The following is a 26,855-nucleotide window of genomic DNA, read 5'->3' as shown; positions in this document are numbered from 1 at the left end:
AGATGTCACAAAAAGTTCCTTCGAAGGAATCTTTAGAGAAATGTTTCCCCCTTGGTCTCCTGTTAACTTGCCTGTGATAATACATCTGCAGCGTGCTATCAGTGTGGAGCTTGCTCACGAGAAAAAGAAAGAAGGAGAGAGACTGCTGTTCATCTTATTGACTGCTTATTCACTTCTTTAAAAGTAATTAGGAGTTTAATCAGAGTTTCTATGGATTTTTGGGGGAATCTGTAATTAAAATCTGCACAGTCCCCTTGCATTATATACTTAACTTTCTCTCAGAGCTGCTCAAATATCTTTAATATTCTCACTTCCTCTAATGGAAACTGTCAAGTACCCCAACATAAAAATGAACAGCTAGCATAACCGCTGCAACAGGCTGCCAAACGCAGCCCCCAACAGTTTTTTGTTGTTAGGAAAGGTCTGATCTACGATAACAGCCCAGGCTGCAGGTTAACAGGCCTGATCGACTCCAAGCTGCTTTTTCTCTAATGAATTGAGATGTTTCTTTTCATCAGTGTAAAGAGTGCAGCGTATGGGAAGGGGGAAGGGAAGGAGAAGAAAAAAAAGCCGTCTCACTGCGTAGGGATGGAGCCAGTCTCTTGATAAGCTTTCAATTAGGAGCAGATTAAAATTAGGTTTATCTTCTCCTGAAAATGGCAATGACGTTAATATAATAATACAATGTAATAACTTAATAAACCAGTTGGAAGTGACTCATTCACATTGGAAAGATCACAATTTTTCTGCCTAGTTCTGTGGAGGTTAAGTGTGCCCATCCCTCATTCCTGCAGGTGTGCAAGCACTTGTGGGGAGGCAAAGCTCGACAGTAATTCACTGCTTGGCTGATTCTCCTCCCTGGCTGGTCCTCACGGCGATTGGATCATCTACCTTCAGGACTGCTAGGAAGTGAGAGTTGGGTCGAATGTGGCTGGGGAGATGATTAAGGGCTCTGATTTGCACTGAAATGCAAATCTCCTGATAATTAGTGTATCCCTGGAGGAAGATCTTCACCTGCTGGCAGGCATTGCATTTGGAGGGTAGTCAGGGTTAGTCCAGCTTTCTCTTTCAGCAGCAGACCTACAGTGCTTGCTTCTTTGTTATCCCCTACCTGGTCCCCTGTGTGCTTGGCCCACGCAACCAGCACGGGACGAGTGGCATCCAATGGCCCCGAGGGATGGTGAGACGCTGGTCTGAGTGTGTTTGCCTCCCTTTGAGACCCAGTGTTTGGAGCAGCTGGTGCCTACGTGCAGCCAAGTGTCACCACCGCTCCTCGACATGCAGTCCAACACATGGGCACAGCCCTGGGAGGTGACTTTGTTCGAGTTGCCTTGACTGCCTGGGAAGCTAGTGAGATCTGGTCTCCTGGTCTCCTTTGTCTTTCCTCTTGCTCTAATGTTGGTTGAACTGCTCTTTGTGCATCACTTTGAGTTCCTTAGTGCTGTCCTTCACAGTTTAAGGCCACAAGGAGCTGGTTTGCCTGTGTGTCTTATTTTGCATTCAGACACTCAACTGCATTCAGATCTCCCTTGTAAGTGAAGCAAGTCTCTTTTCTTGACCACATCAGCTGAGCAATGTGTTCCTGAGCATGTAGGTCAGTTTGGCAGGCCAGCAGCTAGGAGAGAGGATTTTCTTCTTCTGCAAACTACCTCCAAACTACCTGTCCCGTCACCCTGTGGGGCCCAAGGCTTCCAGCAGCATCAGGAAAGTTGGTGCCCAGCCAGCTGGTTTGAAGGTGTGCATTGAAGCTATGCTGACTTGAGCCACCACTTCAGATCTGCTCCACAACAATTCCTCTTTGCTCCTTTCTGTGTGCCACTGGCTTGTCCCAGTTTCTGAACCCAGCCTAGTCCTGGAGGAGTACTCTATTGGCATTTCTCTTGCATGGTGCACAGAGGCGTGAGCTGAGCCCAAGGCTCCCTTTTTCTAGGTACTCTATTAGCACGTGGCTCCTATCCCTCAGCAGTTTAGTGTGACTGACAAGGGAGATTTGAGGTGCAGAGGTGTGTGATGGGTCCGTGTGTAGAAACAACTGTTGAGGCTCAGCAGAGTCCTCCCACACCTGGACCTTGCTGCTTACCTGATCCCATTGCTCCACCGGGAAGGGACAAGGTCCCAGAGCCTTGACGTGCAGCAGCCGGTGCCTGGCATTGCTAGGAAAAGATTCAGGAATCAAACACCCACGGCTGGTTGTTCCCTGCTTCTCAGTCCAGCCCATCACATGCATTAAGGACTATGAAATCTGCTGGCTGTAGTGGGAGTTTAACTCCTCTATTCGGGTAAAGGAAATAGATTTCCTCTGCCACAGGAGAGTGTTAGTGAAAGCTGCCCTGTGCAGTGTTTGCTGCCCCCAGCTCAGGTGTTGACCCCTGCAATTAACCCAGACTGTCAACCGGGAAGAGCCCGATTGAACTGGTGAGAGTGCAGCCGCTCATTCAGCTCATGTCTGGATGAGGCTGGATGATCTCAGATATGCCCTCTGGTTTCAGGGACAAAGCTGGTAAATCTGCTCCTGCAATCCAGACAAAGTAGCATTTTCCTGCTCTTCCTGGACAGAGACTGCATCAGTTTGTTTATGTCTGGGAAAAACAGAGTCAGAAATACTCCTTTATTTTTTTTTAATGAAGCCTCACTTGAGTTCATAGCTGTCCACTTTCCTTCTAATGTCTGTGGTGCTTGGAACGCAGGATGTATATCTGGTTTACAGCTGCTGGAATCTAATCCCACTGCAGATTCAGGCCTGCTCCTGCAATGAGCTCCAAGTCCTCTGCTTATAAAACTGTGTAGCTTTGTATTAAATCCCCGTGAGGGCCAGAAATCAGCCTCCTAAGGGCCTGATTGCCAGAGCAAAACCTTTGTAGGCACTTCTATAAGGGCCCACTACCTGGAATTAGCCTTGATGCTTACCAGCTATTTGGTGTCACTGCATTGCCGGTCATTCTGCCTGAAGAGTTTTACTGTTAACACCAATCCATAACATCTCCTGCTGATCGGTGCTCTGTTGTCAGACATGAGACAATGCCTGCTACCCCCTTGGAGGGCTAGCTTGTGTTCGGTATCCTCTGCACACCCTGCGGAGTGGAAGTGATACGCTGATTTCTCACCATCCCTTGGCAGAGGTGACTAACACCATACCTGGTGCTTAGCCCCTCCAAGAAGCTGAGATGATCAGCCTCAGAGTGAGAGGCAGGAAGGACCTTCCAATGCAAGGTAATCTCTGGTGTCTTTAGCTCCTTCTTGATTTGGCTCTGCCAGCTGCCCTCTGGCTTGAGGGGATTTGATTTGGCTGGGAATGATTTGCTCATCTCGTTTCATGGGTCGATCAACACTGTAGCCTGTAACTTGTGTCAGAGAAAGGTATTTGTCTCTGTGCTCTATGTGGTGTTTTATGGAGGATGGTATAAAACTCTTCTCTTCCCTTGTCAGGAAGGCTGTCATCTTGGTCCAGAACTTGGGCAGTGAGCTTTACTGGTGAGAAGTGATCAGATTAAATGGGTTGTCTTCTCAGACAGAGCACTCAAGACCTCTAAATAATAAAGTGTAATGATATAGTAATTTTCAGCTGACAATGTCTAGGCACTCGAATGAGTTACCATGCTTTTGTGTGCTGGCCACTCTGTTATGTGCTGGAGATTTCCTGCACTTCGGTGTGCCAGTGGCTTGCTTGTGCCCTTGAATTTGTTTAGCTGAAAACAATGAATTAAAGCAGCTTTCCAGTACGACAAACACCTGTGCCCAAATGCAAACCCCTTCAGAGCAGTATTTACTCATGTCTGACCTCTGTTATGAACCTAACCCTTTACCTTTTGAGTTGAGTGACTCACTGTGATTGACTGCAGGATGGGTCTACTCAGTCCAGTGCAAGTGCAGGGTGGACAAGTTCAGTCGTAAAGAAAGTGAAAAACAACAACAAGCAACTAAAGTAACAAGGAAATATCAACCTGGAAAAAAAGACCAGATTTCTTTTCCTTGGCATTATGGGCTGTGGTTTTTCCATCCATAGAATGAAGTGTGTAGGACTCTTATGGTCTTAAAACTCTATAGCTTTAATTCAGAAATGCTTCTAATGCACTGGAGAATCATCCCATGGAGAATGACAGCACAGCAATGATGTGGCCATGACTAACCCAGTTCCTTGTGGTTCTCCCTTTCCCACTTTTGGTTGTACAGCCAGGGATATTAGAGTGGGAAAATAAATGACTTGAAAGCAATTAAACTGGGAAGTAGTTAGATCCTGTGTAATAGCCATAGGGAGAGGAGAGCAAAGGAAAACAAGGGCAAATGGGAAAAGGAAAGGAAAACAAGGGCATATGGGAAAAGGAAAGGAAAACAAGGGTTTTCTCAGGTGTAAAAAGGACATTGCATGAACTGCATGAGATGTAGCATCAACACCAGAAGCAAGAATCCATCTGTCCATCCTGCACTGGTTATGGGGCTCAGTTCCTTTGCTCTGCTCTGGTTTGATTTTGAAGGTCACTCAGCACCCATCTGGGATCAGGAAAAAGCATCCCTCATTCCTGTGTTTTGTCTCAGGTGATGCCCATCAGGTTACTTTTCACCACTCATTGTTATTGGTGACCAGGTTTCTCTGTGCAGGAACTTGTGGTGGGTGGCAAAAGAGGCAGGGGCAGTCCTGGGACTTCAGTTGTCCTCAGGTTTGCGTCTGACCTCGTGTGTCTCTTTATGCCAGCGTCTGTCACTTTAGTGCTTACTGGGGTGCGCATCTGTTAGAGGGGCTGCCTGTGTCGGGAGGGGATGAGATGATAGGCTTTGTTGCTGATATTCAAGGCTAAACTTTGCAGATTCTGCAGTACTGTTTGAATGCTCTTCTCCCTCGATTGTTTGAGGATAATGAAGGCATCAGTTTCTTGTTTGGATCTGTGCTGCGTTAGGAGGTAAAGCTGTGGGCTGCTTTTGGTTACTTCTGTGTCCCATCACCCACATCCCATGACAGCAGATTTGGTAAGCGCCTGCTTGGCTCTGTTTCCCTCCAGATACTTACCAGTAGGACAACTGCATAGATTTGTTAACGCTGTCAGGGGAAAATTAAAAACATGGGGTATTTTGCAATGGGAGTCTGATTTTTATTGTAGCAATAATATAGGCTGTTTTCTTGAGCTGTGGCTTGTATTATTTTGGCCTGATTTTGAAGCGCTTGGTTTTTAATAGGTTTCCATTGACTGACACAGGAGGCTACTTGTAAAATTGTAATAGAGAAATTCAAATGTTGCACTCTATAGAAAAACAAGACATTCATGTTGAGCATCATAAATAGAGAAATTTAGCCTTTGACAGTCAGAACAAGCTCAGCTGATTGTGGATGTTTTTGAGGATGCTTTTTAGCTTTGTCCCCTCTCAACAGCATAGTCAGGACTGGACCTCCTACTTGGGTGTGTGAAAGCTCCTTGTCTTTATTACTCAGCGGCCAGGGCTAGCCAACATTGATAACTGTGTTCAGTGTTCAATAAACAGTGTTTATTGTTGTTGGAAAAAAGTAATTCCCCTTCTGGCAGTGAAGAAGGTGTGATTTGTAAATAGAAGTCTGGGGGCGGTGCTGTGGTTGCAGATACAGCGAGGGTTTGACGGAAAGGCAGCAGAGCTGGATTATGTACGTGTCGGTGTGTGAGAGCAGAACATCCCTGTCAAAATGCAGACTCTGCCTGCTAGAGCCACTGCCCTGGATGAGACCCTGCAGAAAGCAGATACTGTGCAAAATGGTTCATGTAGCATAATTCCCAGCCATGCTTACTAAGGGGGAATTCTCCAGATTATGTGGCACTGGAAAAACACGCCTAACATCTTCATTTTCATAATTTCAAATGTGAAATATCTTTAAGAAAAGTATCTTACATTGGCCATGTTGTAGATACAGAGATGCCTGCTAAGGCTTGTTACACAGGTCACGGCTGTTTTGCTCTGAGCAGGTGATATTGCTTGTATATAGAGAGTGATTTTCTTTCAAAGGATCTCTACTCTTCTGGCATGCTTTTGCAGGTTGTCAGCTCTCGGGAGACTTATCTCTGCTCTGGTCTCCCACCTGGGCTGTCTTTGTCATTCATTTCCTCTGGAACAGAAGCACCTGAGCTGCAAACCTAGATCCTGGCAGAGCATTTGGGAATGTGCCACTTGCCCTGTTCCTGCACTTTTCCCTGAGCATTTGCTTTTGGCCGCAGTCAGAGGCAGGCTCCTGACCAAGGTGGACACACATCCATCCTGGAAATGCTGTTCTTTTTTAGGTATTTTTGTTTTTCTCTCCCACCACTTTGCCACCTCGTCTCTGTGCTGAGAGGTTGATTGAGGACATACCTTGGCCTCTTCCCTAACTTGAGCCTGGCATCATCTACAGGCTGGATGTGGAGAGGGCAATGAACCACTCAGGTGCTGGTCCCCAGCTGTCAGTTTATACAGCAACCGTGCAGGAGAAGCCTCCCTTTCTTAAATATAGGATTCTCGCGGTAACTGCAGATATGCTGCATTGTCCCTCACAGCACTTATCTCCTCGATGCGTGCAGCCAGCTCCCTGCCCTGAGCCTGGCCACTACTTAGTCAGGATATAGATGTTTAGTCTGTTTTAATCTGTTCCTCACAAATCAATCCCAGAAGCCTCCCAGCCGTTTCTGCTGCCTTTCTCCCAATGCTGTGCAGTTTGTCAATACCCAGCCTACTGCTGGAGATTTAAAAATTTATATGCGTATTTTTAAGCAAGCAGCTCTCTGCCTTGAGCTCTTGGACAGCAGCAACTGAAGGCTGTGTGCATGGAGGTGTACAGGGAGGGGAAGCTGGAAAAGGCAGGAAGATCCACCAGGATGCTTGCTGTCTCTCCCTGACCCCATTGAGGACCTGCTTGGAGCATATGCCTTGTTTCAAGTCTGTCACCTCAGTCATCGGGGAGCTGCTGGAACAAGCTGGGAACAGGCTGTGCTGGTGCCAATGGTACTACACAAAAAGGCATTCACAAATAACGAAGCTCTGAAACACCCTGAGCAAAAGTGTCAGGAGCTTGAATTGGGGTCAGTTGTGCTGTGGAGAGAAGCAGGCTGGGCTGGGGGAGTGGGGAAGAGACCTCCCCCTCTTCTTCCTGGCTGGGGGAAGGGGCCTCCAAGGCAATGAGGAGCCAACCTGCTTCCGCTGACCGTCCCTGGGAAAGCTGGGCTCTGGCAGGGGTCCTTAGCCCTGGTGCAGATCAGGGTCTGGTCACCCTGGTCTTCTTCAGGCCTCACGTGAATACCCAAAAAAACATGCTCCCAGCTTCAGAGCATGGCTTTCTGAGGCAGGTGTAGGGAAACAGACACTGCCCACAGACCAGCAGTTCATGTAGCCTCCTGATGGTCTGCAATGCCCTGAGCAGCTTTGGACAAGTTGCCACCTTGCTCCGTGCCTCATTTTCCCCCTTTTATAACAGGATAATAACATTGCTCTACCAAGGGGAGATGGTGAGGTGAGGAAGAATGTTTGTGTCATTACAGCTGTCCCCGCCTGACTGGCTGCTGCTCCCAGAGAGTGACAGCAGGTTGGTTTTGACACTAAGGCAGAAGAGCACTTGCCTTTGCCATTAAACCAGTGGCTGGCTCTGGCCACATGATGACACCTCTTCACACCATTTCCTTAAAACAGGAAGGCAGATCCCACCAGGTCCAAGCAGCACCCAGGGCTTTTTAAGCTTAGCTCTGTACCAGACAATCTGTGGTCCCCATTTGAAGGTGACATACCTCTGGCTAAAGGAAGCTCTTCAAGTTGAGTCATAAGGACCCACCACAACAGGGTATGTAAAACATTGTCTTTGCACAGTCTATACTTGCTTCATGAGTCAATTCTGAGGGCAGAAGATACGATTTTTAAGGCTGTACTGAGTGGAAGCAAAGCCTGCCCCTGCTTCCCAGGTATTTAATAGCAACTAAGCTGCTAAAGGACTTTGCCAGCAAAATTTCTCTGAAGCGCAGTGCCCAGGGCTGAGCCACCAGTGCTACCTGCTCTGAAGACATGAGATGTAGATCTGAGGACATGTGGGATGTAGTGTTGCTGTTCCCCATACTGGAATGGTTAGTGAGTGTGCAGATACCAGCTGGATGTGTGTCAGGGTTATTACAAGTGCAATCACCAAATGCTGTCTCCTGAAACCCTGGGGCTGCTTTGCAGCAAATTAAAGAAGAGAGCAGAAGCCCATATGCTATTTCACTGGTCGAAGTGGGGAGAACAAATTAAAGTGTCTATTTTAGCACAGTGAGACAGCTGTGCTCTTCTCAAGGCAGTTCCTGAGAAGCCACCTATCCATGCTTGATGGAGGGGAAGGCATCTGGCCTAGCAACAGCCAGTTAGCCAGAAGCAGCAGGGCTGGCTAATGCTTGCTGTTGAGGAAATCTTTGGATGACAGCTTGGCAAAGACCAAGGGGCAGATGCAAGCCCCAAACACTCCCCACTAAGCAGTGTCTGGTGCCTTTCGTGAGACTGTCATGTGCCTGGTGAGAAGGGACTGCAACCTACACAACGGGGTTTTTTAGGGCTCAGTGGCAGTGGGTGTCAGGTGTTCAGTGGGATTTATTCACTGTTGGTTGTGACTCTGAGTTATGATCGGCAGAGTGAACCTGGGGAGCTGGGCTGCAGGAACACTCTTCAGCTGCTTCCCTGCAAAGGCAGGCTGCTACTTAAAGAGCCTGCAGTGGTTTTTAGGCAGTGCAGGCGTATTGTGTATAACATATTACTGTTAGGCCTTGGTGCACTCTGGAAATGTCTGGAATTCTTATTCTTCTGTTAGCAAAATGAGGTTTAGGAAGTTTAAGTGACCAGAATCCCAATAGATTTCTGCATGAAAAGAAAATTGAAAGGTAGGGGTGTTGTCATGCCTTCCCACAGGCATTAGAAGTGGTGATCAGATGTTCCTAATTGTGCTTTATTTCTAACATAGTTTTAATAATAGAAAAAGAAATGGAAATTAGTGAAAATGTCACTTCAGTGTTAATAGATCACAAGAACCAAGTTGCTCAGAGGATGTAATCCCTCCCTGTACATGTACATGCTGGGTGTGTTTAACTGTTTCAGTGCTGGAGATACTGTAGGGCGATTCTCAGTGCTTTCTTTTAACCCCTTAGCTCATAGTGTTTTATATTTCACCTGAGATGACTGAATTAAATTAAACCACACCAAATCTAGGCTGAAGTTTCCCTCACTTGGTGTTTAGGAGCTTACACTTTGGAATAAGTTCAGCCTGTGATATACATGTTTTTGGGTGCTCCTGGGCTATTTCTACATGGTCCAGAGCTAAGAAAAGTCGCTCTGTTATCAGAAGGTTTTAGTTTGCCAAGCAGTGTCTACCTGTCTCCTGAAAAAGTTCTTATGGATCCACAGTCAATAAAAGGTTGCAAATGATCATTATAAAGGGCTGACTGCTTTAAGACAAAAGAATAGTTCCTTTCCTTTTCCAGGTGAAAACTTGTCCCAAAGATGAAGTGATTTGCTGAAGGTCCCTCAGAAAATGTAAAGCAGAGACAGGAGGTGAACCCAAGTCACCTGACATTGCATTTGATGCTCTCTTAAACAAACTGCCTGCCTGCCTGCCTTATGGGAAACTCAGCAAGAAACATGGGTAATGAAGCTGCCTAGCTGCCTGGAAGAATGACTCTGCTGCTACACAGCAGGTAATCCTTTAAATTTAAGAAATGGCATAACTTGTAAGGAGGAAGTTTACAGAATATGTCATCTGAAGACACTGCCATGTTTAATGCATTTGATGCCAATGATTTTCTTTCCCTTGCTATGCTGTTTACAGAGCAGCTGGTGCAGAGCTGTTGAGCTTGCTATTGAAGATGAAAGGCTAGTTGTTTTTCAAAGCCCTTTGTGCCTCTTTGCTCCTAACTGGAGCTGTCAGCGCAGATGCTTTTTATTTCCTTTATCACTGGAGGTCTGAAGTCCCTTCTCTAAAGATTTCCTCAATTCAAAGGAAGATTTTTCTTGCCTTAGTCCCAAAAGACACGGAGAGACTTTGCTCTTTTGTTTGGGCCGAAGACTCCACAGGCAACACCAGTGCCTTCGAAGGACTGCTGAAAAACTTTTAACCCCCAGACAGCCAATGTCCCATCTGAAGTCTTTTGATAAAGGCATGAGGAATTCAGTCTACTCTGCTTGTTTCTGTGGCCCGGGAATGAGAACACTTCTCTTGAACTATATAGATGCAGTGAAAAATTTCCAGTGATTATTAATTAGTGGTGTTTACAATGGCACATAAAGGATGGATCTTCCTCCCTCAAAACAGTGACGGAGAGCATGTGTTAGGTACTGTACAAACCCCCACAAAAAGGTGCTCAGTGAAGTTGTTTAAAAGCCAAGTAATCAAGGCAGCAAAATCCTCCCCATTTCAAAGCTGAGGCACTGAAGCTATGGGAGGTCAAGTAATTTGCCCAAGATCATGACAGGAAGATGAGACACAGCTGAGAATTGAAAACAAGGTGCTGCTTTGGTACCTTAACAACCTGATTTTCCTCTTGTGTGCCATCTCTCATGCACTTAAATAAGCTGAATTACAGGATTTTCTCTCTCATAGTCTGTCAGCTGGTGGTTCTGTTACTTTGGTGGGGGAGCTGTCTTAGAAATCTTTCTGATCAGTCATTAAATCTGCATGATGTCACTTTTTTGAAATGTTCTAGCCAATGAGTTTCTCTCAGAGCTGATCTAATTGGTCCTTGGAGGCGGTCTGAATGCAGTCCCTGCAATGCCCATTCCAAGCACGCAGCCTTCCCACCCAGCCTGCACCAGCAGGGTTATCTGTCAGTCAAACCAATGCTCCAGAAGGGTTATCTGTCAGTCAAACCGATGCTCCTAAATGGCTACATTGCCCAACCGGAAAGCAGTCTATGCAAATCTCATAACAAAGCTGTACTGGAAAGAACTGGATCCTGAGTGTTCTCCAAAGCTCTCCCCATCAGTGCGTTCAAGTGACTTCTGACTGATGAAATGGTCTTCAGCTAAATGTGCTTTTCATCTGTAAATGTGTTTTCTGTAAATGATTCATAACATTGGATCCAACTGGTATTTTTCAGGTTGTCCTGTAGCCCTGCTGCCAACACCCCTCCTTGCTGACCACATGGGATAGCCCTGGAGGGGAGCTGCAGCTGAGCTGCTTGTGAGTTGTGTAGGGCTGAAAAGCCCATAGCCCAGCCACTCTCATCTTAGCTGAACCAGAGAGAAACAGTCCTAAAGTCACATAGTTCACTAACAGCCAGAGCAGATCTTGCTCTCCTTGCTGAGCAGTTTGAGTGAATTGATACCGAAGTGTGAATGCTGAAACCAAAGGAGGAATGTTTCTAGATACATTTCCAGTTTTAATGTTCTCCACTTATCAGAAAGTGATGGCACCTGGACACTAGGAGATCCAAGAAACTATCTGCTTGTTTCCTTCCTGTTTTATTTTTTGGGTAGTGTTTACACCGCAAACCACATGCAGAATGCGCGCAACCGTCTTCCTTCTGTGCATCCACATCTGAGCTACTTCATTGCTGTCAGTGATTAACCATTACATATTTGAGATTAGAAATGCATGAGTGTGAGGAGGGTGACATGGCTGCCAAAGAAAACTTGTGTCCTGCATCTCAAGTATCAGGTCACCAGAGAACTGTGTAAAGAGTAATCAAAATGCATATGGCTACTGCTGAAGGTGGCTGCATCTCAGCAGGCAATGTAGTTCTTCCTCTGTGAAATTTGGCCAAATTGCACAATATCAGTGCAAAACCCATTCCCTAAACTCAGAAGACTAGATTCAGTCACACCAGAAGTCTGTACAGAATTGGAAAGTTAATGTGAATCTTTTCAATCCTAGACCATTGCCCTTGCTTTGCTTTCTCAAACAGCCTGATCTGAGAATGGCACAAATTCTCTACCTGATTCTGTTACCAACTTTGCTGATTTCTATTTTAAATAGATTTTGTTGATTTTTATTTTGTAAATGTTAACCTCTTCAAAAATATCCAAAGTGCAGTAAATATATTATCTCCTGCCACAGAACCCGTTTGGCTTAATAATTAAGAGATTGATCACCACTGGCAACAGCATAGAAGTTTAAACTGAACATAACTGTTCTCTGTACTAATGCAATAAAAGTGGGTTTACTTTTACAGTGGTAATTTTAGCAGCAATCTAAATCAACACCCTGTTGATGATCAGACAAATCTTTTAAACAGAAATGCAGTGCAAGTGAGCTAGTTAGTATTATGGGCACATTACTGTCTTTACTTTCTGCAATCAGCTTTTATTCATGCTTTTACAATAGGTGTAAATTTTTATATTTCCTTAGGCAAGCAGAAGAATGAACTGAACTTCTAGAAAATTACTTAAAATAGGCTATGGTGATAAGAAATAGACAATCCTGTACAATGTGGAAAAGGTCAATGGATTAGAGTGCTGAGTTCTGCAAATGGACAGCCTGGCTATGCTGGGGCTGTCAGCCAGGCGCCGAAAAAGAAAAGCTTGACTGGGAGCGAGTGTTTGAAGTGTGGCGGGGTGTTTTCTATATGTACATGTGTTGGAGAATTTGGGAGGGGAGAGTGAGAATGGTGGAGAAAAATTCATATGGCATGAGGCACAGCCACTAGGTGAATGGTGTTTGGAAGACGAATCACCTTTCATGAGGTTGGAAGACTTGCTCCTGTGAGACCTGGGCTCCCTCAGCTGTGCTTTGTCCTCATCCCTCAATCCCAGGCTGTCCTCAGCTGTGACCAGGTGTAGGAGAAGTGAGGGAGACCAGGGAAGTGGCTTTGTACCTTTGTGGGATACAGTCACAAACACACTGTGCAGAGAGAAGAGCAACTCTGGAAAGCTCTGGGTAGGGACAACCAGTTTTATTTTCCCATTCTTTTAACAATGTTGCTTTAAAAAATCATTGAGATCTTGCTGTGCTGAAGTTTCAAGGGCACTCATGGCATGGAAAAGTTTGTTTCTCCACATGACTGTATTCCCAACCTGTGCTGGCTCAGACAAGCCATGTGGTGGCAGCTCACACTTCCATCGCTTCCAAGGGTGCTTTTGTTTTTCCTGTTTTTAAGGTCTAGCCAAAAGAGCCTGGGGTAGTCACATACCCTATATGCCTCTCTCTGGAAGCTCTAGATGCATTTATGCTTGTGGTTGATTTGGGGATCACTACTTTGCTTTTGTCAGGAGTGCAGTTCCTGTTGGCTTCCAGGAGAATCTGTTCAGCTGAACATCTAGACAGACGTGTTAATTATTATTCTTTCTGCTCCTTTAATGTCTGCATAGTCCTTTGCCATCCTCTTCCAAAACAAGACCACCCTCAGATGAGTTTGAATGCTACATGTGATGTGTTGCTCCCACCTGACTAGGGACGGCTGTTCTGTGTGCATGGCTGCACAGCAGAAAATGCTGAGGTCCTGAGGCTGACCCGTCTCAAATAGGAGTCACTGCCCTGTGTTTTCCTTTCTGTAATCTTTCAAACCACTCTCCCGTTTGACTGCCGTTTTGTAAACTCTTATGAAAGTTGGTTGCAAAGTGCTATCATTGCAATATAGGAGAGAAATGGTGGTGGTAGATTCAGTACAGTATAACTGAAGGCAGTGACATTGGCCTTTCCATCTCTGGTCCTTTTTTTCTTTTTTTTTTTTTTTTTGAGTAGCAAGATGACAAGAATTCAGCCTAGGTTGACTGCTTCTTGCCTGAAGGGCCATGCTAGTGTAGTGTATCGAGAGATGGCTATATGATGGCCTCCTAGAAAATTTGAAGGTTAAGCCTTGTATGTTTGCCAGTCTGGAATATTCTTTACTAAAGCAGTTCTTAGCAGGGCAAGTTCAGATCCTAAGGTAGAAACAGCCTCCTTTGCAACCAACAGGGATGGACTACACCATGACCTAGTTTCTCAGACCTGTTCCAGTTTGGAGAATAACCCATTTCCCTGGGCAGGAGTAGGCTGCACCCTCTTAAGTTGCTTAGTTTGGTTCACATAGCAATGGTAAGATTGGTATACCAGCCTGGGTCACTTTGTCCCAGAGAGCTGTGTCTCCAGGGATTCTTAAGTTATCTTCTGTGCAGCCACTGACAGATGGGGCTGGCTTTGATATCTGCTTGCTTTTTCCTTGGGGAGCCAAATGGAATCAGTAGCTTATTTTAGGTGGGCTGCTGGAGAGCTGCTGAATGGCAGTGCAATTGTATTTTGATATCAGTGGGAAAATCCAGAGCTGATTACCTTGCCCATCAGGGATACAATGAGCATGGAGACTTCCACTGCCAATGGAAAGTGAAAAGAGCAGTGATAGAGAGCCTGTGGATCAATGGCCTTCCACGTGTTGAAGAACAGAGAGGCAAACCCACCTGTCAGCTGATAGTGATAGCCCATCACCATGGTACTGGAGTGACTTGGAGAACAAACACTTTCCAACTGCACGCTGGAAGCAGAAGGCTCAATGAAGTGCACTTCTGTTGTGTGCCCTGAAGCCAAAGAACATTTATTTCAGGAACAACCCAGTGCTAGCAGTGACCTTTTGTATCCTGCCCTTCTTTGGGGCAGGTGCTTCGCTGTGGTGCTCTGTGTAAGCCAACCCTTTGTCTTGGTTTTGGCTTTCCTTTGCCTTCCCATTGCTGGCTCACCTTGGTTCATCATATGTCAAATAACTTTCATCCTTGCTGCCTGCCAGGGTGGGGCATGGGCCAAAAATACAGCAGAGCAGAAGGCACCGCCTGCATAGCCTACTTTCATTGGCCAGATGCAGCTGTGCAGTCCAAGCCTGTGGTTCCAAAGTTCTTTCCTTGTCCTGTGAGCAGGCAGGGACCCTGCTGTCTTCAATGACTGTTTCGCCTAAGGAAGCACTTTATGACTTGTCCTACAGCAAGGTGTTAAGTGAGGCCATCTGTCCATCCTCTGATGGAGAAGAGGAGCTGTTCACTGTGTTATCTAAGCTGTGTTTGGCCATCCTGCCATTTGGGCAGACCTGCTGCCCTTCGCTGGCTTGCACATAGTACCAACTGGCTCAGGCAACCCCCCAATGCATCTGCCGCAGCTTTGCAAAGCAGCTGCCGCTTTCATCAGCATGGCCAGAATTATCTGTTCTGCATGAATGGGGCTGACCAACATCTGGCACATCTCTGCACCGCTGGGATCTGCTGTAAAGAGTGAGTACTACAATAGCCTGACTGTAGAGCAGGATTTAGTTGCTGTAAGCAATGGCTCAGCCCTTATGTGGTTCCTTTGAACCAGAATGACCCAGGCTCCTCCCCCATTTAAAACCAGCTGGATCCAGAGTGTCTGGCTAAGTCAGGATATCTGTCACATAGGCAGTTTTTGGGGTGCCCATGACCTCAGTTTCAGTGGTGGGTGCTCTCTCCATGGAGAAGTTTGCTCTGGCAGCCAGCACGTAGCTGAGGTATCTGAGAGTCTGCCCCAGCAAGGGAGGGCTGGATGGGGTAGGTAGGTAGGGCAGATCTGGCCTGTGCAGGCAGCAGATCTTCTCCAGCCTGTGCAACTAGCCATCCTTTTTGCTCTGCCCTTCCCTAACAGCAAACATGACCCCAGCTCTTGTCCTCCTTGGCTGGCCAGTAAATGATCCATGCTTACTGAAGAGGCAGCCGAGGCAGTGTAAACCCATATTGCCACTCATTGGCAATAACCTGCCTCATTGCATGTACTTTGTCCATGTCAGTGCACTATTAGCAAGGTGGAGAAGTGGCAGGAGAGTGAACTGGCAATGCAGTTGTCTCCAGTTCTAGAAGATCCGGGAATGTAATGGTCTTAGAGACTCAGAGATGCGTACTTCCACCTCACCAGAATGTGAGATTTAGAAAATCTTCCTATCTTAGAGCAGAACAAGCTTCTTGCATTTTGAAAAACTGAAGAACATGGCTTGAGTAAGTCAAAATGTTTTTGACATGTCTTATTTCAAATGTGAGCTTTTACTATGTGCTTGCAGATTTTTTAACTATAACAACTAAAATCTTTGAAATGATGTATTGAAATAATTTTGAAACTTTAGTGTCTCATTTCTTACATAAAGACAATCATCTCAATTCCTTTCCCTTGCAAGCCCACATTTTTCACTGATCTAAGTGAATCCCTACTTCCTGCTTAAAAAAAAAAAAATCAGTTGGTATAATCTAAATCTGCTTGATTCAATTAGAAAGAGCTTTTGCAGAGCTGCAAAGTCAGGGAGTTTATCTCTCAATGCTAAATGGTGGCAAAGAGGTCACCACTGGACATAAAATTAACCCTAAACCCAGTTTTTCCTAGCTTCTAGCTCAGTTTTAAACACTGGTAATTCTGTCTTTGGTTTGAGTCAAGAAATCACAGTAAGAAGCCTTATAAAGGACCTAGAAATTATTTGATAGTGAGACATCAAACAGAGATGCACATCCGCATGTTTTACAGTCCTAACTGCAAGCGACGACATTAACTACTCATTCACTGGCAGTTGATTCCAAATACCGATAAAGGGCTTTAAGAAAATGTATGTTCTTGAGACTTACCCTCATACTAGGTCTTGTAGGTACTTGACTAATAATGTGAGGCACAAGGGTACGAGCCACCTAACAGCTTAGCACCACAGTAAATCTATTCGCTCCTTGTGGCATGTATTGTTTTTTAACTAGACGTTGCTCCAGCTCTGTGTCCCTAGCACACAGAACTGTCTCGTTGGTGACAACCCACTGAAATCAATGGAGTTACACTCTTACATCTGTGGATCTGATCCTACAGGGTCCTCTTGATTTTCTGCCGCCTTGAATACCATGCCACAACTTCAGCCTGGTGTGTGACCTGCTGTTGGGCAGGACGATGCCTCCTCCAAGGCCAGCATATTAAAATGTCTGGATCTATATGTATCCATATGTATTTTGATGATATATGGTGTTTGTAATTTTTTGAACAGTTCAGCCTGAAGAGGGTTGAACTGAGGTGCACAGGGAGCACCCCTGTCTGGCCAAGATATAGCAGAGGAAATCTTTGCCATAACCAATGATAATAAACCACACCAATTACTCAATTAAAGCTAAACCCATCTTTAATCAAGACAGTCAATTTAAGAGGCCTTTGGGATTTTTTGAGAAGGATGAACTCCTTAATCAGTGCAAAGGGAATTGCTCCTATTTATTCCAGAGTTGAAGTTGCCCCCAAATTTGCAGATGCTAATTCTGAAAAAGAGAATCAATCATTAGTTTTTAATAAAGAACTTGCTTCTTGGGAGGTGGTGGGGAGGGACTGAAAGCATTTCCCCAGCCAGTTTGGAGTTCATTAGTGCACCAATCAGGGAAAGTGTGCAAGAAAAGTGCAGCCAGATGAATATTCCTTATTTAACTTCTGAACCAGTAGTTCAGAAAAAAAGCAATTTCTTCTAAATCTGAGTTCCAGGTGACTGCCTTTTATCTGAGCTCCATTAAATTATTCCCTTGCTAAATTTTTATGAAATAGGCTGTTTGCTCCAGTAGCCATTGACTCCCTGAGATAATTTTGAAACCAAAACATTCTGTTTTTATTAGTAATGATCCATCTTTCACCCTGGTGATGTGAATGGCTTGAGGAAGGTGTTTGCGCCTGGGCGTCAACTTTCTGCACTGAATCCCTGTTTCTTCACTGGCGTGGGGACAGGCTGGGTGAGCTGGTTCCTGCTTGTCTCCCTGGTTGTGGGTAGCACTGTGTACAACAGAAAGATGTGAGAGCATCTGCTACCTCCAACCAAGTCAAGAGGCAGTGCCGTCAGCCTCACGCTCACTGCACAAGCTTGTAGCTAGATCCTTCTCACCCTCATTCCCACCGCAGCGTCTCAGCAAGGTCTCCTCTCTTCAGTCTCAGTTATGATAATTTCTTCCTTCCTTGGTTGCCCCATGTGATTCATCCCCAGGGTTTATTTCTGTGTGGTAACCACCAGGCATAATTTTTCTACAGTCTCCTGTTTATTCTGGACTTACACACTGCAAGTTTCCTGCACAGCCCTTTTAAAAAACACAGATTTATTTGGTTTTACCAACTCTGGTCTAAGTAGCTGTTCTGAAGTCCCTTAGGGATGGAGCATTAGGGGCAGACAGATGTGATGAGCTGGGGCTGCTCCACATACCAAGCACAGCTGGCTGAAAATAGTCTTGACCTTTTTATAAACTGAAGTATTGTCCAGCCCTGTTTTCACTGACCTGATGTATTAATGCACTGAGGGGACTGGGCAGGAGAACTGCCTCAGCATTTCCCAGATGGTGTTTGCTTGGGACATGTTTGCCTTGACAGATTTCTTCCCGTACATGAACTCTGAGACAGAATGAATATATTATAAAGTTTTTTGTATCTATGTCTATGATTTTTACGGCAAATTGAGCTCCCCTCATGTTGCATTGCTTCTTTTCCTTCCTCTCCTTGGTGACCTCACAGTCACCAGTGTCTGAATTCCTGCCTTTATGTACCTCGTTTTCTCTCTCTGCTGCCTCTGAGGAGGGCTCCATATCCATCACACAGTGTATGTAGCTTTGATGCTTATTACTGGGGTCTGAAGGGAAGTTCACATAGCTTGAGCAGACTTGGGCCTATCTAGGCTTGTAGAAGACCCTAGAAGTCTGGGATTCCCTGCCAGGAGCAGCAATGGGAACTGCAAGCTTGTTGCGGGGCTTTCAGGCTCCTGCCTCCATGCTGGGGAGCTTGAAGGCCCCCAGTCCCCAAGGGTCTGCAGGGTCCTCACCGTTGAAAGGAGCTGGGTTCCCCAGGCAGCCAGATAGTACTGAGGACCCAGATGTCCTCACTCCAGTGCAGTCCTGCCAACACCCAAGGAGGAGATTCTTCCTATCAAACCATTTTATTACAGGTTTGGCTCCACAGAAAAAGCAGCTCCTCCTGCTTCTCACCAAAATAGATGAGAGGAGAATCAGGTTCTTATCATGTTATCATGTCCTCTGAATTATTCTGTCACAAGCATCTTGCATGTCTGGTTTATCTCCTCCAAAATGATCAGTATGCTGCTCATCAATCAGCCTTATTTAACAACTAACATACCACAGGTGGTTTAGCAACCTGAGCATCTGGGCTGAAATAATTGCATTCTCTGGAGCCCCATGCCTGAACCAGGAGGGAGCTGCTGGGGTGCTGTGGGGATGGGGACACGGGGTGCCAGGGTGGATGGCCAGCTGGCCACCTATATCAGGTTCTGTCCTTCTGCTGCATACCAACTCTCAGGAGCAGCATATTTCAGTTTTACAGTGGATTATGAAGGCAAGGTGAAGTGAAAACTTCATTTCTCTCTCAGGCAATTAAAGAACCCAGAGGTTTTTTTGCCTTAGGAATACAGGTCTACCTGTCTGGCTTGCTCCTACTTCACCGTAAGCTGCACTTGACTGGCAAAGTGATTCTTGCATGGTAGAAAGTGGGAGGGCCTGAGAAGTGTTCAGCACTCACAGGAGGACTGGCTTTTTGGAGAAGCTGAGTAGTCAGTACAGCGAGTTTCCCTCCTGCTTGCCATTCACCAAAGCCTAAATCTAATTTTAGGCATCAAGCTGAATATGAGCTCTTGAAAAAATATGGCATCAATTCTGATTGCTGATCACTGTTGGTAAGTTGGCTTGATACAGCCAAATCCTTTGAGTTGCTTTCCATTCCCCAACGGGAAATGTGAAAAAAGGAAGCTCTAAGTCTGAGAGACATCAGGTCTGGCCAAGCTAGCTCTAACACAATTCCTGTTTTAGCTGTCTGTCCTCCCTCTAGGACCAGCTGTTTCTATAGGAGCCCTGCTCTGGAACACGTGCAAGTCTGAAAGAGGCCCCACCAATAACTCTACGCTTACAAAGGCAGTGACCAGTACAGAAAATATGAAAGACTCCCCTGAAATACATGAATGAGAAATTAAAGAGTTAATGAATCCTCAAGAAGCTTTAAGTTTGCATACAGAAATCAGAGAGGGGAGGTTCACCAGTACATTTCTCTGGCCAAACCCACAGATGAAGAGTAACTGAAAGCCTCCAGGGACAACAAACAGAAAAATGTTACTGTGAGGCCAAGAGCTTGTTTCGCCATTTGTGCTCTGTACATCACCATGGTATACGAGTACTGCTGTGGGTACAAGAAGAAATAACCTTATATTCATTCCCTACATTCATCTTAGACGCATCCTGAAGTTTAAACAGTTCATAGTGCTCTTTTGCTGTCTTGGACCACTTCACTGCTTCCTCCATGGAAATCCCTCCTTCTGGGGACACTCCACCGACACGTTTCTTTGAGACTTGCTGCAGATATTTCCGTAAGTAACATGTTTTGATTGTGTTCTTGTTCTTTCCGCGTTCCCTGGCTGGGAGTGCTGGAGCAGACAGACGTCGTGTGAGGAATGTTTGTGGGAGTGGGCTGTTTTGAGGCAATCGTCCAAAATATCCATGAAAGAGCTTTAGAGAGATGTGCAAATCTGCACCGTGAACCTGTTTCTAAGATATATGCTCATCCAGGTGAAAAGTGTACAATGTAACCTATGTGTCCCGTTGTGCCTGCATATATTGCAGATCACTAATGCTGTCAAAGTACCTGAAACTGTTTGCAGAAACTACTTGACAAATAGTTCTGAAAACCAAATAAACCTAAGGAAATAAGCACCTCTGTTCATAGGGGGGAAAAGCAAAAACAGAAAATGAGCAAGCTACTATTATTTTTTGTGAATTAATCACCCATCTCCAGATCTGACAAAATAACTCTGAGGAGGCTGGAGTCTCTTTTTGCTCTATTTTGAGACAGTGCTGGAAGCAAAAGTGCCAGAAATCTCCCTGCAAAGCCTGTTCTGATGAGATTTCCAGCCAGTTTCATGAATCAGGTTGGTTTGGATTAACTGTGAATAAGCCCTTGGGCAGAACTAGCAAATCATGGGTTCATTGATCACAGACACTTCTGTGCACGGGGTCTGACCCAACACTCAATAAAGGCAATGAGAAACCCACTGGGGCAGCTTATCCAATAGCTGTGGAGCCTCTTTGCGGTTCTCTCCAAAACAGCTGGATTCAGCTATTCCCAGACACTGGAAACTGGATGGGGCTGAATTTTGCTTATGGTCCATTCACCCAGTTTATGGGGGTTTGCATCAGGCCGAGGGACAAGTTTTCTCCATCATACACTGCTCATTAAAAAAACTGGGGTAACAGATGAGACCTAGTAAGAATCCATCTTGTCTTTTCCTCCTGCTGCTCTGATGCCTTGCTTCTTCCCAGCAGTAATTAACAGGGATGGATGCCTACTTCTTCTGGGATTGTTTTACTGTGGGGGCAGTTTCAGGGCTGTCCCTGGAAGCTGTCTCCCCAAGTCACATGTTTAAGTTATGCACCTCTATTGATCCCCTGTCTGAACAATCTCCAGTGGTGCTTGCTCGGAGCCCAAAGGTGTCTGCAATCAACCCCATTAACGATATTAGAGGAGAGCGCTATTTTAAAAGGCTGCCTCTCCTGAAGCATGCTGTGTGTTTTAAATGTGACAGGCTACACAAGAGGACCTGAAACAGAGACATTTGAGAAAGCTTCAGAAGTTTTAATCCTTGAGCCTGAGCCCAGCCATACTTTCTGAGTTTGGCTTAGGAGCCTCTGATTCAAAGACACCCTTTTCACCTGGCATCCAAGCCTGGAGTGGACCATGTCCCCTCTCCAATCCAGAGGAGGCCAGAAGTCTTAAAAAAATCAAATTCTATCAGAAGCTTTTGTCTCAAAATGAGTTCTCCAACATGGTAAGAATGGCTGATCTTGTGAAGTTTCAAAATGGTGGAAATCTTGTGAGATTGTCCCCTACTTTGTTTTGAAATGCCCTCCTCTGTGCCTGGGTTCCTCCTGTGCACCCAAATCCCAGCCTCAGTCTAAGCTAAGCAGAAAGTTGTAGCCGCTGCTTCAAGACATGGATAAAACCTTTCATGCCCCTCTGCATCTTAAGGACATTACAAAAATAGAAGGTAAAATATCTATAGAATCAAGCATGGGAAGAACTCGAGTGTAGTGTGAGTTAATGAGGTTTGAGTCTTCACCAAGTAATTATGGGATAATTAATTTAATGAGATACATGTATGGACCCAGCTGAGCTGTACTTGGGTGGTGATGGTGAGTTTAAAAGCTGCTTGCTCTCTAGCTTTTTCTTATCATCCTGCTGCCCTCCTGGTTGTATTTTCTATGCTGCTCTCAATATATGCTGCCCTTGAATGCAAATACTGTGCGTTATCAGTAGACAGGGAATCCTGAGGGTTTTGGTGGGTTATTTTGGCCTATAAGCACAACTAGAGCATGTTCAAAGGACTCGTTTGTATCATGAAGATGGAGAGAACATATGTTTCTATGTTCTGTATCACAGTTTGACACTCTCTCCTTGCCTTGTAGTCCTTCTGAGGAATGAAAGAGTTAATGTCTTCTCCAGCATCTTTATTGTTCCTGCAGAATAATCACTGTTTTAAAGATGCCTGCCTTGGTATTACAGTGTAATACTCTGCCTGTCTAAACTCTAAAAATCTGGTGTCTGGTAGATAAAAATCATTGAGAATGATCGTTTCATTTGAGCCATCAATAACTTCAGCAGAGCTGTTAGGACAACAGCTCAGCTGCTTAGAAAATGGCAAAGAATGGTGGGGTTTTTTGGGGTTTTTTTTGTTTTTGTTTTTTGGGGTTTTTTTTTGTGTTGAGTAGCTCACTTCGCTTGCCCTGCAAACTCCAGCTGAGGGTCCTGGAGGTCAGATTTTCTGGAGATGGAAATCCAGTATTAAACATCTGATGGGCCATCAGGGCTACCAATCTTCCTTGTGATGCTGTGTGAAAAGGTAATATGTGTGTTGAGAAGTAAAAGCACTGAATGATCATTCAGGAGTTTTGGGCCCAGTTCTTGTTACTGCGGCTGGTTTTCTGCACAACCTTGGGATGGTTGCTTTCTCTCCTTGTTCTTACATTGGCTCAATTACTGGACCAGTCTTGCAGTAGCTGGGAGAGAGTAGGAAAGGTTGGACCTCCCATCTGCTTCTTCGAGCAGTCTGGGCAGCCCCACCGCTGGCAGGGTTTCTGCCTGGAGTGACTTGAGTCAACCAAGAGGCAAGGTAGCAGGGCACTATAACCCCTGCCTCCATAACGGCTGTCGCTGCGCTCCCGAGCGGCTGTAGCACCAAGCTGTGCCTGTGGAGCTAGATGCCATGTTTGGAGATGGGACTTGCAGGTAGTATCCTGAAGGCACTGGTTTTCCTTCAGAGGTTTGTGGTTTTTGTTTTTTTTTTTTTTTAGAAGGTGGATAGTCCTCTGTCACTTCTTCCCAGCCTGGTGGCAAAGTTACTTGGGCTGACAGCCCTCAATTTGGAGGCTGATGCAGGAAGACAGATTGGAGTGAGCCTGTGTTTGAAGGGGTCTGTGCTGATTAGGGTCAGATGCTGTTACCATAGGGGCAGTTAATTGAGGGGGTATCAATAGACAGCAAGCTTGTTCTCTCTAATTTTCTTTTCCTGCATGTTATTTAATAAATCTTCTAAGAGGGAGGCTGCATTAACTTTACTTTTATCTTTAATTCGTGACTGCAGTAAAAGCCAGTACTTCAGAAGTCACTGAATACAGGATAGAATTGGTTCTGTAATAATAATAATAACAACTTGTTTTCCCTCTTTGAAAATAAATATGGTTCTTGGTAGAAAGATTTACCCGTTGCTGGCAGTCAATCAGGCAGGACAATTTGGGCTCTGAGTACTTGATTAGAATAACTTTAAGGAAAATTGCCTTCCTGAATCAAGTAAGGATCCATTAACCTGATGAAACTGAGTTTGCTTATCTGAGAGGTTAAGACTCAAAACACAGCCTGGGCTGCATTAGATGAGGCCTCTTGTAGAATGGCATAAAGACAGAAAGTAATAAAAACACCATCTGTCATGTCTAGTCAATCAGATCTAGTATAAGAGAGGAATTATTCCTCTGACTTTACCATTGTAAGATTGTCTGTTTGTTAACAATGGGAAGTGTCAGGAATGCTGAAAACTGGTTTTATTGCCTCAAATTATTTCTAGCTGTCTTTATCTTGGAGAGAATGAATATTAATCTGAGTTTATACAGCAAAGAAATATTTCTGGATGAATACAATGCTAAGGCATTCCATGTTGAGTCTCTTTAGTGATTTATTGTTAGAGGTAGAACTGAATTGGGAGATGGAGAAGAAAGTGCCATGCACACTTTGCTTCTGAGAGTGATTATTTCTATAAACAAATCTCTTGCAAGCTGCTGAGTGCTCAATTGAAAATACACTTCTTGAGTGGCCCTCTGCATCTTAAAGGACAGGCATGGATAGATTTTCTCAGGTAGCCTAGGCATAGCTGGAGGTCATGGAAAAGGTGATTGTGGTTTTTTGGCATGGATTTATTAAAGCTAATAAATGTTGGCACTCATGGATTTCTCTGTCAGTGAGTACCAGTGTGCTTTCCTCTATTTACAAGGAGCACTTGGAGACATCTAAAGGCTGGATGCCAAACAGCAAAGACATGCCAGCTGTGGACACAGGAGGTGAAAGGGGTGATGGAAAGCCTGTACAAGCACATCCCCAGCACCGCTACTCATCAACTGGGGTGGAAACGCCATCTCTCCTTGTCACACACCACAGAGGAGATTGCAGTGGATATATTAAGTGACCTGATTTGGCACATCATCATCATCTAGCAACTCTTGCTGTAGCTGGTACATGCCTATGCTACCTCAACAACCCATGTATACCATTTCCATCTGGCTATTGCAGCTGAAGAGCTTTTTCCCTGAGTTTGCCAGGCAGATGTCCTCTGCAGGGAAATAGGTTTAAGAGAGCAAGTGCTGGGAGATGGGCTGCTGGTGAGTAATAAATGCAAAGAAGGACCAGATCAATAGCTGATAGCTCACCACAGGAAGATACTGGAAATCTGTGGAGGGTTTGTATTCTTACAGTGTGTGAGGAACTGCTTAGAAATAGAAGCAGAAGGGCTGGAGGTGAGCGTAGTAGCCTGAAGAGTGAATGGGGCTTAATTTGACGTCATTAAACCTCCTGCTGTTGCGCAGGACTCGTGCTCTGAGCCTGGGTCTGCAGTTACTCCAAACACACGGGGCTGGCTCTGCTCCTGGTGAAGCCAGCAAGGATTTGGTGGCCTGCATGTGCAGTAAGAGCAACATACACTGTTGTCTGCTGCTTGGGTATGTGCTGTGCTGCTGCCCTGCGCATTCAGCACTGCTCGATAGCTCCTGGGTGGCTGCAAGTTGGAAAACACTAGTAGTGGTTTTCGTGTGCCCATGGGAAAAACCTTTCTGTGTTCAGGGTTGCTGTTTGCACAAGTGAAGCATGCAGAGTGTTTGCAGGTATGTGATGCAGGACTCGGCTGTTGTGTGATGGGCACAACCCCATGCAAGATCCCTGGAGGAAGGAGACAGGCTGGGGGTAGACAAGGAGGGTTAGAGCAAGTGCCTGATTCAGTATTTGATCATAGCCAGAAGATGTGCTCCAGTTAAGCTACTGAGACAGGACAGGTTAGTTCTGGGAGAAAGGCGTGTTGAGCAGAGGGAAGTTAACTTGTGCTGCGGGGGTGGCATTTGGGAAAGGCTGAGCACTCCTGGTCCCACTGATGTCAGGTGGATCAGATGCCACTCAGCTGCTAGGAAAAGTAGACCTCTTTGGGGGAGTTGGCATAAGGAGGAAGAGGCACAGATGAATTCATCCCCCCCGAGTATAACCTTTCTCCCCGCCAGACTCGGAGGGGATTTGCCACGAGTGCCAGTGAAGAGCAGACTGCCCTGGGCACAGGATGGTGAGAACAGAACGAATTGCGCTTCAAAGTGTCAGCGTCCCCGGAGACCCAAAAGCAACGTTAGATCAACGTTAAAAAAAGCAAAAAAGGTCTCTAATTTTGTGCCAGTCCCTCTGGGACCTGATGCAGGGAAAACCTGTATGACTGTACTTCCCGCTGGAGCTGGTGAGAGCTAGTTGCACTCACAATGTTAGCAAATTGATCCCCATGGCTGCTGCAGGGGGAGGCTGGAAAGAATGGATGGCACTGCAAGCTCATTATGAAAATGCGGGGAACCAGAGTTAATGAATCTTGGATGAGCCCCTGATCTGTCTGGCCCTTGGTATGGCAGTGGAGGGAGTTGGCTGAGGAGGATCTGATTAACATCTCGGTAGAAATGACAGTCCCTAGAATGCAGAAAGTAGTATCATATCTGTCTGTGCTTGCAGCTGGGAGAGGTCACTGTTGGACAGCTGAGATCTCTCTGGATTAGATTTGCAGCTTTTTTATTAGAACAGAGGTATTTGGGGGATTTACATGTTCTCTGTCCCTGGCAGCTTGCCCTGATGAAATACTCATTACATAATTGCAATCTAACTTAAGCTGTAGCCAAAAAATCAGCTGTGTACTGGGATACAGTGAGAATACCCTCTCTGTGATGGCAAAGATTTGAAATTGTGCAGTGCATTATGTCTTCTGACACAGAGAAGCTGCAAAGAATAAAACAATCAGGCTGTTTACTGTGGGCACACAGAAAAAATTGGAAAAGCTGAAATTAATGCCTTCCCCGAGATTCTTCTACTCCTGTAGCCAGATTAATGAATCAAACCACTTGCCCCAGATGTACAGGAGATTAGTGCTGCTTGACTCTTGTTTTATGGCCAGTAGAGTTAAGGTTAGGAAACTTGAAATATGTGCTCAAGGTGCCGGATGAGTAGCACAGTCAGAACTGAACCCCAGGGTCCTGCTGCCATATCCTATAGCCATGCCCCCTCCTTCACTGCTCCATAGACCCTCCCAATGCCAGGCATCCCTGTGAGCTGGCTGTGAGGAATAGAGTAGTTACAGGATTCCTGCTTTCTCATTACCAGCTGCCTCTCGCTGAAGGAGAGGTTAGCAGTGAGTAAACCAGCTTTTTACTCTGGAGCTGTGTGGGAGTGGGTGTGGGACTCACGACCAGAAAGGAGCTAC

Source organism: Grus americana, chromosome 6 (genome assembly GCF_028858705.1).
Source record: "Grus americana isolate bGruAme1 chromosome 6, bGruAme1.mat, whole genome shotgun sequence".
Classification (NCBI taxonomy): domain Eukaryota; kingdom Metazoa; phylum Chordata; class Aves; order Gruiformes; family Gruidae; genus Grus; species Grus americana.
The sequence above is the reverse complement of the archived record's forward strand: the minus strand, read 5'-3'. Positions refer to the sequence as shown.